Source organism: Littorina saxatilis, linkage group LG3, assembly GCF_037325665.1.
Source record: "Littorina saxatilis isolate snail1 linkage group LG3, US_GU_Lsax_2.0, whole genome shotgun sequence".
NCBI classification, from domain to species: domain Eukaryota; kingdom Metazoa; phylum Mollusca; class Gastropoda; order Littorinimorpha; family Littorinidae; genus Littorina; species Littorina saxatilis.
The window spans coordinates 30,338,980-30,353,474 of NC_090247.1; the positions used below are offsets into that span (position 1 = coordinate 30,338,980).

At 41.7% G+C, this 14,495-nt stretch overlaps 1 protein-coding gene across 1 annotated transcript in view; it reads right to left on the bottom strand.

The window, feature by feature from the left end:
* Positions 1–7,443: 7,443 nt before the first annotated feature.
* The window catches only part of LOC138962105 (monocarboxylate transporter 2-like), a gene marked incomplete in the record, with an annotated part of 20,777 nt that continues 13,725 nt past the window's right edge, over positions 7,444–14,495 (bottom strand). Inside the window, 1 exon segment of the mRNA XM_070333826.1 lies at positions 7,444–14,495. This exon segment is cut by the window's right edge and continues 455 nt beyond it.

Here is a 14,495-nt window from a genome sequence, read left to right on the forward strand (position 1 = left end):
TCATCTTTAAATATCTCATCGAGCACGTGGGCCTGCACAAAATGGACTTTTTACAACAACAAAACAGTCATTTTCCGTCCTTCTCTCCCTATCTGCAAAAACCATATACAGATTAGTATTTTAGCGTCACAGAGAGTAAATTATGCGCTAACCTGGAAAGAACAACAGAGAGTATTTCATTCCACAACACAGACTCATCAACAGCGTTAAATAATGATTTATTACCTCAAAAGCCTATGATTGTACTCTCAATGGAAGCAAAGTCCGCTTCCTCCCTGGACCAGCCTCTGTTCGTCAACAGTGACCAAAACCGTCCAGAACCCCTTGTCGAATCCTTATGCGAAAGCCATCGCCGACGAAGGAAAATTGACGACTTGTCCTCAGCAAAATACGTGGCAGGGAGAAAGGAAAAACTAGTGGAAGTTCCCCTAGAGTGCCGAATATAATACTCGGTGAAAAACCATCATACTCTAGAAACTGTGTATACGATCCTTCCCCTTCTGCCGCTGGGTGTCAAGTGTGCCGTCCTTGAGTCTCTGACAGACCACCTAGCCAAATACACGTGACTGACCTTGTCCCAAAACCCAGTCCAGCTATACACAATTCTGCCTCCCAAGCAGAAAAAGACACGAGAAACTCAATCCGTGAAAATCCCGTGTGCGCTGTCAGCGAAAAACCGTCAGCCCTAGCTATGACAGCAGAAACCTCCACTGTAAAACTCGTGCGATACAAAACATCCGTGCTCGTAGAGCACCGTCAGCAAACTCTGCTGTAACCCAATATCACGCACAGGCGCTTTCTATCATACACGACCAAGAACAGGCACTCCACTGAGTGACACTTTCTTGGTCTCTGTCACCCGATCGTGACAATGTAGTATGGCTGTTGTCAATGATAATTGTTATCAGTTGTGTTGGAAGATGCAAGCGTGAAAGGATACACACAAAAATGATTACTTCTGTGAATTGTTTTGATTTTGTTTACCCTTTTTACCATATCATTAGAATCTGAAGGTATTTTTTTGACCTGCATGATAGTGTATTTTTTTGCCAGGAAAGGCCACAAAATCACAATGAATAATGCAAAAAATCGTTTTCGGCCGAAAACGAAATCTTAGTCCCTAATGGGGCCCTGCCCCGTACCCCGCCAGGGCCTCGGCGACCCCTGCCTCAAAAAAATTTCAGTCAATTTGATTTTCCTAGGTTTCACCCATGTGTTTATGTATGTTGTCATTCACTTCCGATTTGCTTGATTTACGAAGTCCGATTGACGTCTAATCTTAATTTGGTTAATGTTGCGAGGCATACGCTGTAATAGATGATGTTTGGAAATAACTCTGTCAGTATTTCCAAGTGTTGTGGAAGAATTGCGCCCCAGACATTGAGTAAAACTATAACATATATATATATATATATCTATATCACTATAATTAATATGGTTGACCAGTTGAACCAGTAATCGCAGCAAATAGGTGACTCAGATGTGTAAGTTATTGTTATGCAGTGTTCACTTGATATGAATTATGATGCCTTTTTCTTCCAGAAATGTGCACATCTTTTCACTAGGGATGACCTGTAGTGATCGTTGAGCTCACATTCCCCAAACTCACATGACATCAAGCGAAACTCACGTGACCTCACGCCAAACATGTTGTACTAGATGAATACCCGCTTCGCCGGGAAGAAGTAGAGCCGAATACCCGAACCCGGGTGTACGCCGGCTTTGCCAGCGCACCGTACGAAGGAAGGGAGATAAACGCGCAAAAACACTGGAGAAGATAAGGAAGAGTTACTGGGAATGGATGTACAGAAAAACCAAAATCGGTTCAGCGCTGCGCGCTGAGAGCACGTATTGAAAATTCTCATCGACCAGGTTGTGTCCGGGGTCTACCTGAATATGCCCACCAAATTTGAAGCAGATCCATCGAGAACTTTGGCCGTACATCGCGAACACACACACACACAGACAGACACAAGCCGTATATATATAGCCCCGCTTCGCCGGGGTGAATCGCGAGACAGAGACAGACAGCGTGGCGGTTCACCGCAATCACCTTTGAAGGCGAAGTCCTGTCAAACGGGATTGAGAATTTTAGAGCTTATTTCTTTGAAGGCGAAGTCCTGTCAAAGGGGATTGAGAATTTTAGAGCTTATTTCTAAGCCCTATATTATCTGTTATGGCTTCTCAAATGCCAGAACATACAGACAGACAGACAAAAGCCGCCAGATCCCATCACAAACAGAACTCTACAATCCACAGGTGTTGCCCACACACACACACAAACACACACAGAAGCCGTATATATATATCTATATCCCATGACCTCCCTTCTTTGTCTCTGTTACTTCAGTATGGGTATATATGTTGTATTTTTATAGCTCAATAAATACATCATGGACTCCAAAAAATATATGATAGTGCAGATTCCGATTTGGGCAAAGGACTACTTTCCTCCCGACCTTTGACCTCGCGCCGAACAATGTGACACATTTGTATGAAGTTCTAAAATCGTATTGCACGGCTCAGAAAACCATATCAGTTGCACGCAAAAATGAATCTCAGAACTGATCTGATGTATGAGATGCAATAAGCAAAAGTTTCTTTCATTATGAAAGCAATGCAGGTCGAAAAAAACGAACATTCAACTTACAAGATAACCAGATGCTAGCGAACCAAAACAAAAACACGAGTACCCTCCCCTTGCAACGTTAGCAGACGACTTTTGAGTATCTGTCGGTAGTGTGTTTTGGTGTGCGCCTTCAGCTATCAAACATCGGCTGTTTCACGTGTTTTGCGAGCAAGTCTACTCTTTTGCCTGGCTCTGCAGTAAGTCCACTTATTTTTCCGTAATCCAGTCATATTCCTTCAAAATGCAATCAATCGGCGGTGACAGACGTGTCGGTCGCGTTTTCCTCACACCGGTACCCATACCAGTTTAAGTTCATCCATGCAAACACACTCGCAAAACAGTTTATCACGTAGATACATTTCAAATAGGGAGCAAATGGTTAAATCTAAACCTACATATTTGTTCCCTAAAATTTGCTTCTCTGTCAATAAGCCTAATTACACACGTTCGAGAAAAACAACGTGGAATCGATTCTGAATCGAGTAAGCCAAATGGGTCCCTCCCGCAGTGGGGCACTGCGGTTATGAAATTAAAAGCCCCTCCTGTTTTTGGAACCGCAGGAGCTTTCTAGTTTGCTGTTAGGTAGATTTTTGGTTCCTCTTTCCTGTCATGCTCTCTTTTTCTTCATGAATTCTTTTCTTTTTTCTGCCTTCTTGCTCATTCACCTGTATTTTTTCCAAAAATCTCTTCTCTTGCCGCTTGTCTCGCGATTCATGTATAGTTTAATCTGTTAGTGTTCTGATGTAAGTCCAGCAGTAGATAGGTTAAGCCTATTTTAACATACTGGAAACTGGTAATCTTCCAGTAGGTATTAATTTAGTTTTACTAAAGCCTGCTGGGACACAAGTAATGGGTTAGTGCATTTGTAAACAGGAATCGCTTGACAAGTGGCCCCCTTCATCCCCCCCTTCCTCGTCCTGATATGGCTCTGCGTAGTCGGCTGGACGTTAAGCAACAAATAAACAAACAAACAAACAAACTTACGGGTACAATCGTGACATTCTAAAAATAGTAACGTAGTAACGGGAATATGGATTGACGCCACACGAAGGAAGGGAGATAAACGCTGAAAACACTGGAGAAGATAAGGAAGAGTTACTGGGAATGGATCCAGAGAAAAACAGAGAAAAACCAAAATCGGTTCAGCGCTGCGCGCTGAGAGCACGTGTTGAAATATCTCATCGATGAGGTTGTGTCCGGGGTCTCTCTGAATAAGCCCACCAAATTTGAAGCAGATCCATCGAGAACTTTGGCCGTGCATCGCGCACAGACACACAGACACTAGTCGTATATATATATAGATAGAAGCATTCCCAGGCGACAAGCAACCACAGCTGCAATGAATTGCAAACTCCGATTGGTATATTTTCAAAAGAAATTATGTCATTATGAGCGGACACTGCATAACATAAACACCTCAGTCGTTTATTTGCTGCAATTGCTGGTTTTCACTGGTCGACCATGTGTTTTTGTTTGACTTGCATTCTGGGGCGCAACTGTTCCACAATACTTGGAAGTCTGGACACAAGATTATTTCCAAAACACGTCTATAAAAGCAAAGAGGGGTCTGTATTGTTTATCGTTGATGTGTCTTTTTTAAACTAAACATTAAACGTAAAAAGAAAAGTATAGACCAATTTTAAATTTAAGCTCCAAGTAGGTGTTTATGCGTGTAATAAATATTTGAAAAAATGTGTGTGAAACTAAATATTATTGTCACAGATTTGTACTTGTCCATTTCATTTTGTACTTTTATCATGTGTTTCAGGGCAACAATATAAATGCAGGAGTTTTGATATGTTGATATCACAGAATTATTCTAATTTTGTAAATAAGAATGCTTGTGACTGTCATTAATTTATACTCTGTGCATCCATTTTCATCAACCATCACTGACACTGACAGAGACAGTGTACAGGTATGGGAATTGTCCGCCGAAAGGCAAATTTCCATCGAATTTTTTTGTTGTTCCGCCGAAAAAGCAAAAGTGTCCGCCGAAGAAATAAATGGGGGAGGCAAAAATGATCCTAAAAACTGAATTTAATGGCAAACTTGGAGCTTAGATGACACCAAATTGCACCATTTGGGTTCTTTGGAGAAAAAATTTGGGGGGGGGGGGGGGGGGGGGCATGCCCCCGAACCCCCGCCGTCGACTTTGCCATTACTTACAAATGTTCAGCCTTTTTTACTTTTTTCAATTCCCATGCCTGAGTGTAGTTAAACCTCCGAAAGCGGCGTATGGCTGCCTTAATGGCGGGGTAAAAACGGTCATACACGTAAAATTCCACTCGCGCAAAAACACGAGTGTACGTGGGAGTTTCAGATAACGAACGCAGAACAAAAAGAAGTAGTTAAACTAGGATGCTTTGATGTCCTGAAAATGTATCGCATTTGTACAGTTAAAAATAAAAAGTAAAATAAAATAAAAACAAGTGTTTTTTGCCATTGTGTCATTTTGATAAATTTCCTGAAGTGATTTTTGAAACCCTCATTATGTTGTTCCTGCTGTGCACAAAATGTGTAACTGTGACTAAAAAAATAAAGAAAGAGTTGTTTGTAATTAGCTTGTCAGTGTTTTTCATGTATCTGTGCGTATGCCTGTTGTTAAAGATAGAAGAATGTGTGAAAGGGTGTGCTGTACTGTTATAATTGCCTTTATGTTGTTTCTATTCAAATTTAACAACATGATTATGTTTGAAGTTTAAGCCTCTTTTGCTGAGAAAAACATTAATTTACACCCCTACAATCACTCATGCAGAGACGCATGCACACATACACATAGATCCGCCCACTTACCTACACTTACAAAAACAAGTGCGCACGTCTACCCAAACACACATGCACCTTTTTTACATTCAGTCAAGTTTTGACTAAATGTTTTAACATAGAGGGGGAATCGAGACGAGGGTCGTGGTGTATGTGTGCGTGTTTCTGTGTGTGTCTGTGCGTGTGTGTGTGTAGAGCGATTCAGACCAAACTACTGGACCGATCTTTATGAAATTTGACATGAGAGTCCCTGGGAATGATATCCCCGGACTTTTTTTCGATAAATACCTTTGATGACGTCATATCCGGCTTTTTGTAAAAGTTGAGGCGGCATTGTCACACCCTCATTTTTCAATCAAATTGATTGAAATTTTGGCCAAGCAATCTTCGACGAAGGCCGGACTTCGGTATTGCATTTCAGCTTGGTGGCTTAAAAATTAATTAATGACTTTGATCATTAAAAATCTGAAAATTGTAAAAAAAATATTGTTTTTATAAAACGATCCAAATTTACGTTCATCTTATTCTTTATCATGTTCTGATTCCAAAAACATATAAATATGTTATATTTGGATTAAAAACAAGCTCTGAAAATTAAAAATATAAAAATTATGATCAAAATTAAATTTCCGAAATCGATTTAAAAACAATTTCATCTTATTCCTTGTCGGTTCCTGATTCCCAAAACATATAGATATGATATGTTTGGATTAAAAACACGCTCAGAAAGTTAAAACGAAGAGAGGTACAGTAAAGCGTGCTATGAAGCACAGCGCAACCGCTACCGCGCCAAACAGGCTCGTCACTTTCACTGCCTTTTGCACTAGTGGCGGACTACGTTGTTTCATTCTGCGAGTTCCACAGCTTGACTAAATGTTGTTATTTCGCCTTACGCGACTTGTTTTTTGTTTTACTTTTTCGTCCGGTGGACACTCGTTTTCATATGAGAGTAAAATGTTCTTCCGCGAAATGTGATCTGGTGACATTTTTCCCTTTCGAAAAAGTGAACTTCTCATCTTTCTCTGTATTCCATGTTTATTGTTATTACATGTAACCCCGGCAATTCAATGCAAAGCAGCACTCAACATTCTTTCACAAAATGTCATTTGCTACCGTTGTGATTTGGGTCACGTTTCCCCCCATTCTTTTTATTGGCTCACGTAAGTGTAGCCTATGCGATCGTAACTTTGTCTGTCTGTGCGTGCGTGTGTGCGTGCGTGTGTATGTCTGTGGTAGAAACTTTAACATTTCGTCATTTGAAGACGTCACATTATGACGTAAGAGGGTTAGACGTCACGCGAAGGAATTACTGACAGACTCGGTCATTGTTATTTTGAGCGGGCCGAGACTAGTTGGCAGTCGTGTCCCTGTAAGTAGGCTACATGCAGACAGACAGATCTAGATCTAGTGTCTCGCTTTCTTGCACAGTGTCACCTATGCTTACTGTGTGTGTATGTGTGACGGAGTGATTGAGTTTGTGTTACTGTTTGTCGATTTCTTACGTGAGCCTTGAAGGCTTCGCCTCTTGTTTTATTTTAGTCTGTCACTTTTGTCCGCCTTTTCGTCAAATTAAACAAGATTGTGTGTCATGTTTTTCACCGCTTAGAGCAGAAGCGAAATATAGAGTACCTCCTTTGCTGTGTTACACTTTTTTTTTGTTACACCCGATGAGACAATCGCTGTTTCTGAACAATTTCTAATGGGTGTTAAGGCCATGACACACTTTGTAACGAATTCTGTGACGTGCTGCATACACTGGGCAGCTTTGGGCTAAGGGACTTGAGTTATTTCTGAATACCCTTGACAAAATTGGCCTGAAAAATCAGTTGGCATATATTTATATTAGCTGTTCCTCGAGTGTTTTTTTCCGTTTGTTTTGTGTCAATGTGTGTGCGTGCGTTCTTGTGTGCGTGCGTGCGTCGTAAAACAGGGCTGGACTAAACGACCACTGGATATAGTGACTTGAATGAAGCTTCACACACACCCACCCACACACACACACACGCACAGACTATAGAGCAGAAACAAAACTCCAAAACTGTTACACAAAATGTTCACCCGTACGTTTAATGTTTCAGACAGTTCATAGTTTAAACCAATAAAGGAAAATTACAATGACACAAGAAATACTTCACACAAACACATTTATAGTCAAAACAACTGTACATCATGAATTCCGACATGAATAATTTGAACGAGAAAAATAAGATTATCTCACAGTCACATTGATGAACATATTTACCTTTATAGCTGAAAACAATAGGTCAAGAAAAACTTTTGAACAGCTTTGCGTGAATTTGCCCACTCTGCACTTTCTCGTAATCTGAACTGTTCAAGTCGATTTCACTGTAGAAGGATGCTCTCATCTCATGTAAAAGACTGGACCGCTGATCTGTGACGGTGTGCCTGATTTGTGATACGGGAAGAGATCTTGGTATCTCTGAACGCAAAGCAAGCCAGTCACTGAGTTGTACTGCTACACAAGGTGAGGCTGAAAAACTGTACAATTAAGTTAGCTTAATGATCTAGTTGTCCCTTCAAACCGACCATCGCTGCACAACACAACTTTAAAACACGGCAGGAATTTACTTGACGAATAAGGCATCATACGTACTAAAAGCGAGCGAAACTTGCTAAACTAGGTTTTCGTCAATAGTCAACTGACTATTTGAAAGTTTAAAGTTCTCTTTCTGAAGCAGCGTCATTTGTTTTCATCCCAAAAGTAAACATGTATGCACTCCTTTACACATTTTTCTCCGATCAGCTATGTTACTTGCTTAAAGGCACAGTCCTTTCCGTGTGAACGATTCGACTCACCATCTCAGATCTGGGCAGGCTTTGACATGGGATAAGACTGTGCATCTCTCCGCTTGGACACATACCAAAATCAACATCCTGACTGCTGCTGAGTAAGACTTTTTGGATGAATTAATTAACTTGGTACTATAGTTGCTTAAGAAATCCACTGATCCACACACAAAAATCCCATCATGCACAGTTAGCGTCTACGATGTTGAGCTCGGGTATGTGCCCCAGTGGCGAGGGATAGCTTTATCAAAATAATGACAAAGTCTGTCCAGATGGTAACACGAACCGTTTACACGACGGGAAGTACTGCGCCTTTAAGAAAAGACAAACACCAAAACAAATGTCTAACGGATTTTGTTCACAAAAGCTGGAATGACGAAACGAAAACTTGATCCAAATCACAGATGTGACCGATTGTATGTACACATTTTATCACTACATTCTGTACTGATAGTTCCGCACGGTAATTTGATTAGTAATGTAATCAGTCATTACTGCAACTGCAACAAAATATGTTATTTGTCCGCTGGTCCAGGTAATACTGAAATGATCCCAATTGGTGGGGGTGGGGGGGGGGGGGGGTCTCTTTGCCTTTTGAGTGCATGCATTTTATTGGAATTAAAAATGTCTTCCTTTCTGGCCATGTAGACATTCTTGTTATCACGGACTTCTACATGGAACAAGAGCATTCTTCCTATTTAGACACATACAAAACATTCACTGCGGAGTTAGGTTCTTTTGCTCCTTTAATTACCTAACGGAAACCATTGTCAAGTAATCTGCGAAATTAATTCAGTCAGAACAAATTAATGTGATCCTCCACCACGGAATGAGTCGCATGTCACCTTTGCATGATTTTCATATTTTTTACAATTTCCTAAAGAGTTTTTTTATGCTCTATCCAGTGGTGAAAACCGGTTTAGAAAAGAGCGAAAACTGTTTGAGTTATAAGCCTGTGACTAAGGTGACCCTCACACTGTTACCAGACACTCCCCGGACTTATATTAAGCCGCTAGCGCAGAACCGCGATAGGTGACATGCGACTCATTTCGTGGTGGAGGGTCACAAATGTCCACTCTTTACAGGAATTAGCCTGGCTGTATAATGTTGGTATGTGTCCAAGAGAATGCTCTTATCCCTTGCAAAATTATGAACGGGTCTATGTCGATTTACAAAATGTTCATCACGAGATGGTAGATACCTTTGACTCAAGAGGCATGGTTGGAGTGCATACGTTAGCAAATCATTGTAATTTGCCAGCGTGTGACGTGAATTTTACAGTGTGTATTTGTCTGTTTGCTATGGAGAATTTGATAAGTGCAATTTGACATAATTATAAGCAGAATCTACTGAATGTTCACCAAAAGCTGATACCTATAGTAAAATCCTTGTTTTTCTACCCGCTACGAATGTGTACTACGTTTGAAGAAAAGAGAACTAAATTGTTGCTTCGTGACTATACCGAGCTTTACAAATCAAATATATGTCATCGCCTCTGTTGTAGTAATACAGCAAAACTTAAGAACTTGGAAAAATAACAATAGCATTTGATGGTGTTTTTATTTTATTTGATGCTATGTACAGCGTAAACATGACCTTATATACATGGTAATGTGGAACACAATAAGCTTTACTGCACACCCCCCCCCCCCCCAACACACACACAATGATGAAGACTGAACGAACACCCAGTAATGTATTACACATACCAGTCTCGCGTGCAGTCTGAAGAGGGAAAGTCTTGCGGTCGGATATACATTGTGTACATGCAGCAAAGCATGAAAACACACACACACACACACACACACACACACACGCGCGCGCACACTGACACACACACACACACACACACACACACACACACACACACACAAAAACACACTCACACACTCACAATTACACACACACACACACAAACTGACACACAAACTGACACACACACACACACACACACTCCACAATTACACACACACACACACCACAGTCTAAGTCTTGACAAGTACATAACATATATCACAAGCACATTTTTTTCTTGGCTGCACATCAACCCTAGAATCATATAGTCATCATACACATATATCGTCTCCACACGCAGCTCGGCAATTTCACAGAACGTTAATTAGTAACACTGCCAGCATCAACATTTGCCACGATAGTAACAAATCAGAAAACATACGAATATTTACACAACATTTGAACGCCAGGTGATGTCACCATGAACAGTCTTTAGGAAGTTCCGATAAAAGACAACTTGAACAACAAGATCAGCATAATGAAACAAAGAGTTAGAGTAGAGACGTCCATTCGAATGAAACACAAACACTTTGTCCAGGCAGACATTTTGTGAAAGAATACGCACGCTCCTAGATTGTCTCGGTCAGGAAGTCTTGTTGGGGGCGAGAAACGACGAGAGTTATTCTTTAGAGTTAGCGTGGGCTGGCTGAGACCTATATCCGCCATGCGCATGTGTACATTTCTGACCAACCAGGAATGAAAGAAGTTATTTATCGAAGATTTGTCCTGCCCATATAATTCAAAAGAATATTCTGTCGTCAGAGTGCATCAGTATCTTGTGGTTTCATTCTCGACCAACTGCAAAAAGGTCTTCTCCAGGTTGGTATACAATGTAACATAGTTAGATTGTGGGTGTAACAACAACCAGGTGTAACAACAACCAGGAACTGAGTTGTTATTGTTTTACCTCTTTATTGAAAAATAGGGGCCAAACACGTGGCAAAACACATATAGTCGTGAACATATATAGCCATGATGCTTTGGGCTTCTCAAGAGATTCAGAGCAATAATAAGCGGAATTTGAGGTGAGTTTTCTTTTCTTATGTCATGGCATTTGTCTATTGAATCACGGTGGCCAATTAATCTACGTCATCGTTCTTCAGGCGTTCTAAATCTTACTCTCTGGTTTGAATTTACTCCTCTGAACTCTATTTCACCAGTCTGTGGTTACAATGGCGATTAGTATCTGGTAACGTCAACGTTCGGTATCCGGGTTTTGACATGCTCACAATGTTTGTTCATCGCCCCTGCTTAAACGTGAAACCTGTGTATGTTTAGAGAGGGAATTGGGTCTCTTCAGGACTTTTTTCCCAGACATGTTTGCACAGGAGTTTGCCCTCTTTAGGTCTTTGACACGACATCGTGACAATGCTCCAGAGGCCTGTGGGCTTTTTTTTAGAGAGAGGTTTGGCCTCTTCAGGTCTTTGGCATGACATTATGACAATACCACAGAGGCCTGCGTTTGTTAAGAGAAAGGGGCTTGCCCTCTTTAGGTCTTTGACTTGACATCACGACAAGGCTCTAGGAGCCTGTATTTGTTAAGAGAAAGGGGTTTGCCCTCTTTAGGTCTTTGACTTGACATCACGACAAGGCTCTAGGAGCCTGTATTTGTTAAGAGAAAGGGGTTTGCCCTCTTTAGGTCTTTGACTTGACATCACGACAAGGCTCTAGGAGCCTGTATTTGTTAAGAGAAAGGGGTTTGCCCTCTTTAGGTCTTTGACTTGACATCACGACAAGGCTCTAGGAGCCTGTATTTGTTAAGAGAAAGGGGTTTGCCCTCTTTAGGTCTTTGATTTGACATCACGACAAGGCTCTAGGAGCCTGTGTTTGTTAAGAGAAAGGGGCTTGCCCTCTTTAGGTCTTTGACTTGACATCACGACAAGGCTCTAGGAGCCTGTATTTGTTAAGAGAAAGGGGTTTGCCCTCTTTAGGTCTTTGACTTGACATCACGACAAGGCTCTAGGAGCCTGTGTTTGTTAAGAGAAAGGGGCTTGCCCTCTTTAGGTCTTTGACTTGACATCACGACAAGGCTCTAGGAGCCTGTGTTTGTTAAGAGAAAGGGGTTTGCCCTCTTCAGGCCTTGGACATGACCACATAGCAATACCACAGAGGCCTGTGTAGGCCTGTGAGGAGTTTGCTCTCTTTAGGTCGCAGCTATAGTATCACGACAAGGACCCAGCAAGTTCCATATTCAATTCGCTTCAAGCGTTTGCAAAAAAAAAAAACACGTGAAAAAACCCACGAATCTGAAGTAAGTTAATTGCTGTGGTTTGGGATGTCGTTTCAGATTCAGCATCATACCTTCATCAGATTCTCAGGGTAAGCAACCCCTACCCCGTGAAAATCATGATTTCCTAATATTTGTGCATCATGCCATGTTAAAAGTCTGTACTCGGCTCCGCATACATTTGCTTCTGTCTGACATTCAAAGCGTCACAGCTAACTCCAACATTTACAGATTTATACATCAAACGTCCCTTGGGCTTGATACGACCACTGGAAGTTGCTATAGTTGCACAACGTTGTCACCGGTCTCTCAGTTTCGTACAGGAAGAGGCAATAGAGATCAAACGCAGTATTGCGATAGTGTTGTGTCAACATGGGTCAAAGTGGAGTTCCCTCTTCTTCTGTGCCAAGGAATGAAAAAGTGTCAGAACAGAGTTTCTAACGTAAAATCACAATTACTTAAACGGTGTCTGAAAACTCTGTTCAAATCCGCAGCAGCAGAACAAGAAGATCGTTGTTTCCAGAGCTCGTGTTCAAGAATTCTTATTCAGAATGCATGAACGAAAACACAGCTTGATCAGTCATTAATGTTGGAGTTGATTTTTGTTTGATGTACTTATATATTTATATATATGTGAAAAGGATAATCACTAGTGAGAAAATCGTATGGTCAGGAATGATCATCACGTGACCATTCACCATCACTCCTTGTGCAGCCTCCATTTCACGGTACACATTGCTGGGGCATGGACACAAAAAGTAAATGGGTTTATGAACACATAGAAGTTAGTTACTGAACTGAACTGCACACACTGTTACAGGTTCATGTGCAATTGTTAGGCTCTTTGTCCCCAATAAGGTAGATGTGAACAAAGGCTGTCAAAGAAAGCTCTTTATGCGCATTTTCTGTGTTCTTTGCAGAGGCCGTAACAAGGGTGAAATCAGTTGTTTTTAGGTTTTTTTCCCAACTATTCCTGTGATTCCAAGAAAGGCACAGACAGAGGTTTAAAGAGTACCACTGTACTTTTTCACTAGCTCTGTGTTCAGCTGTGTCTGTGTTTCTTGGAAACTAAGGCAGTGATGAATACTGTTATCAACTCTGTAATCAGCTCTGTTTTTTCGGCCATTCTGTTTTAAAATTAATCACAGTCGTTTACATCTGTTTCCGTGTTCCTTAGAAAGGCAGTGATGAATACCGTTATCAACTCTGTAATCAGCTCTGTTTTCGGCCATTCTGTTTCAAAATGGATCACAGTCGTTTACATCTGTTTCTGTGTTCCTTAGAAAGGCAGGGATGAATACCGTATTCAGCTCTGTTTTCGGCCATTCTGTTTCAAAATTGATCACAGTTGCTTACAGCTGTTTTGTGTCCCCCATAGAGGCCGTGGTGAAAGTCTTTTCATCTTTTATTCTGCTGTTCCCCTCGTGTAGATTCCTACCAGCAAACGTACGCACACAAATCACACGCGCAGCTACAGGCAGGCCTACACCACACAAGACTTGATGTACGGGTCACTATCGTAGGACGCCCTTTTGTGTCATCAATCAAACGACTCACGCACCCCGAGTGTAAATTCGTACCACTTGCAGGTCCGCATTGGCAAAGCAAGGCACACGCAGAGCTGCCTAGATCTGTGCCTCAGCAAGGTTGATGTGTAGAGGGTCACTGTCGTAAGAAACAGCAAAAGTGTGCTTTTTCTTCTGGCTGCGAAAGGCTCTGACTCATCGTAACGGACCGTTAGCTAGCATCATTGTAGCTTTAAGCATCCTGGTGTGGGTTCATACCAGCAAGGCACACACATAGCTAGCTAGACCTGTGCCTTTCAAAGATTGGTCATGGGAAACCGTTTAACAAGCATCATCGTAACAAAGTATGTATCCAACGAGTCGATCGACACAACCTTAACGTCCCTGGTGTGAATTCTTACAGACAAAAGGCACACACACACACTCACACCCGATAGATCCGCGCCTCACAGAGGTGGATGTATAGGTGGATACCGTGTCTCATCGTTACAACTCCTGCATCCTTGGTGTGGGTCCATACGAGCAAAATGCACACACACACACACACACACACACACACACACACACACACACACACACACACACACACACACACACACACAGAGCCAGCTACACCTGCGTCTCACAAGGTTGATGTACAAGTCATTGTCGTAGGAAACGGTGACAGTGTACTTCTTCACCTGGCTGCGAAAAAACATGCCTCGACTTTAAGCATCCCTGGTGCGGGGGTCATCCCAGCAAAAGG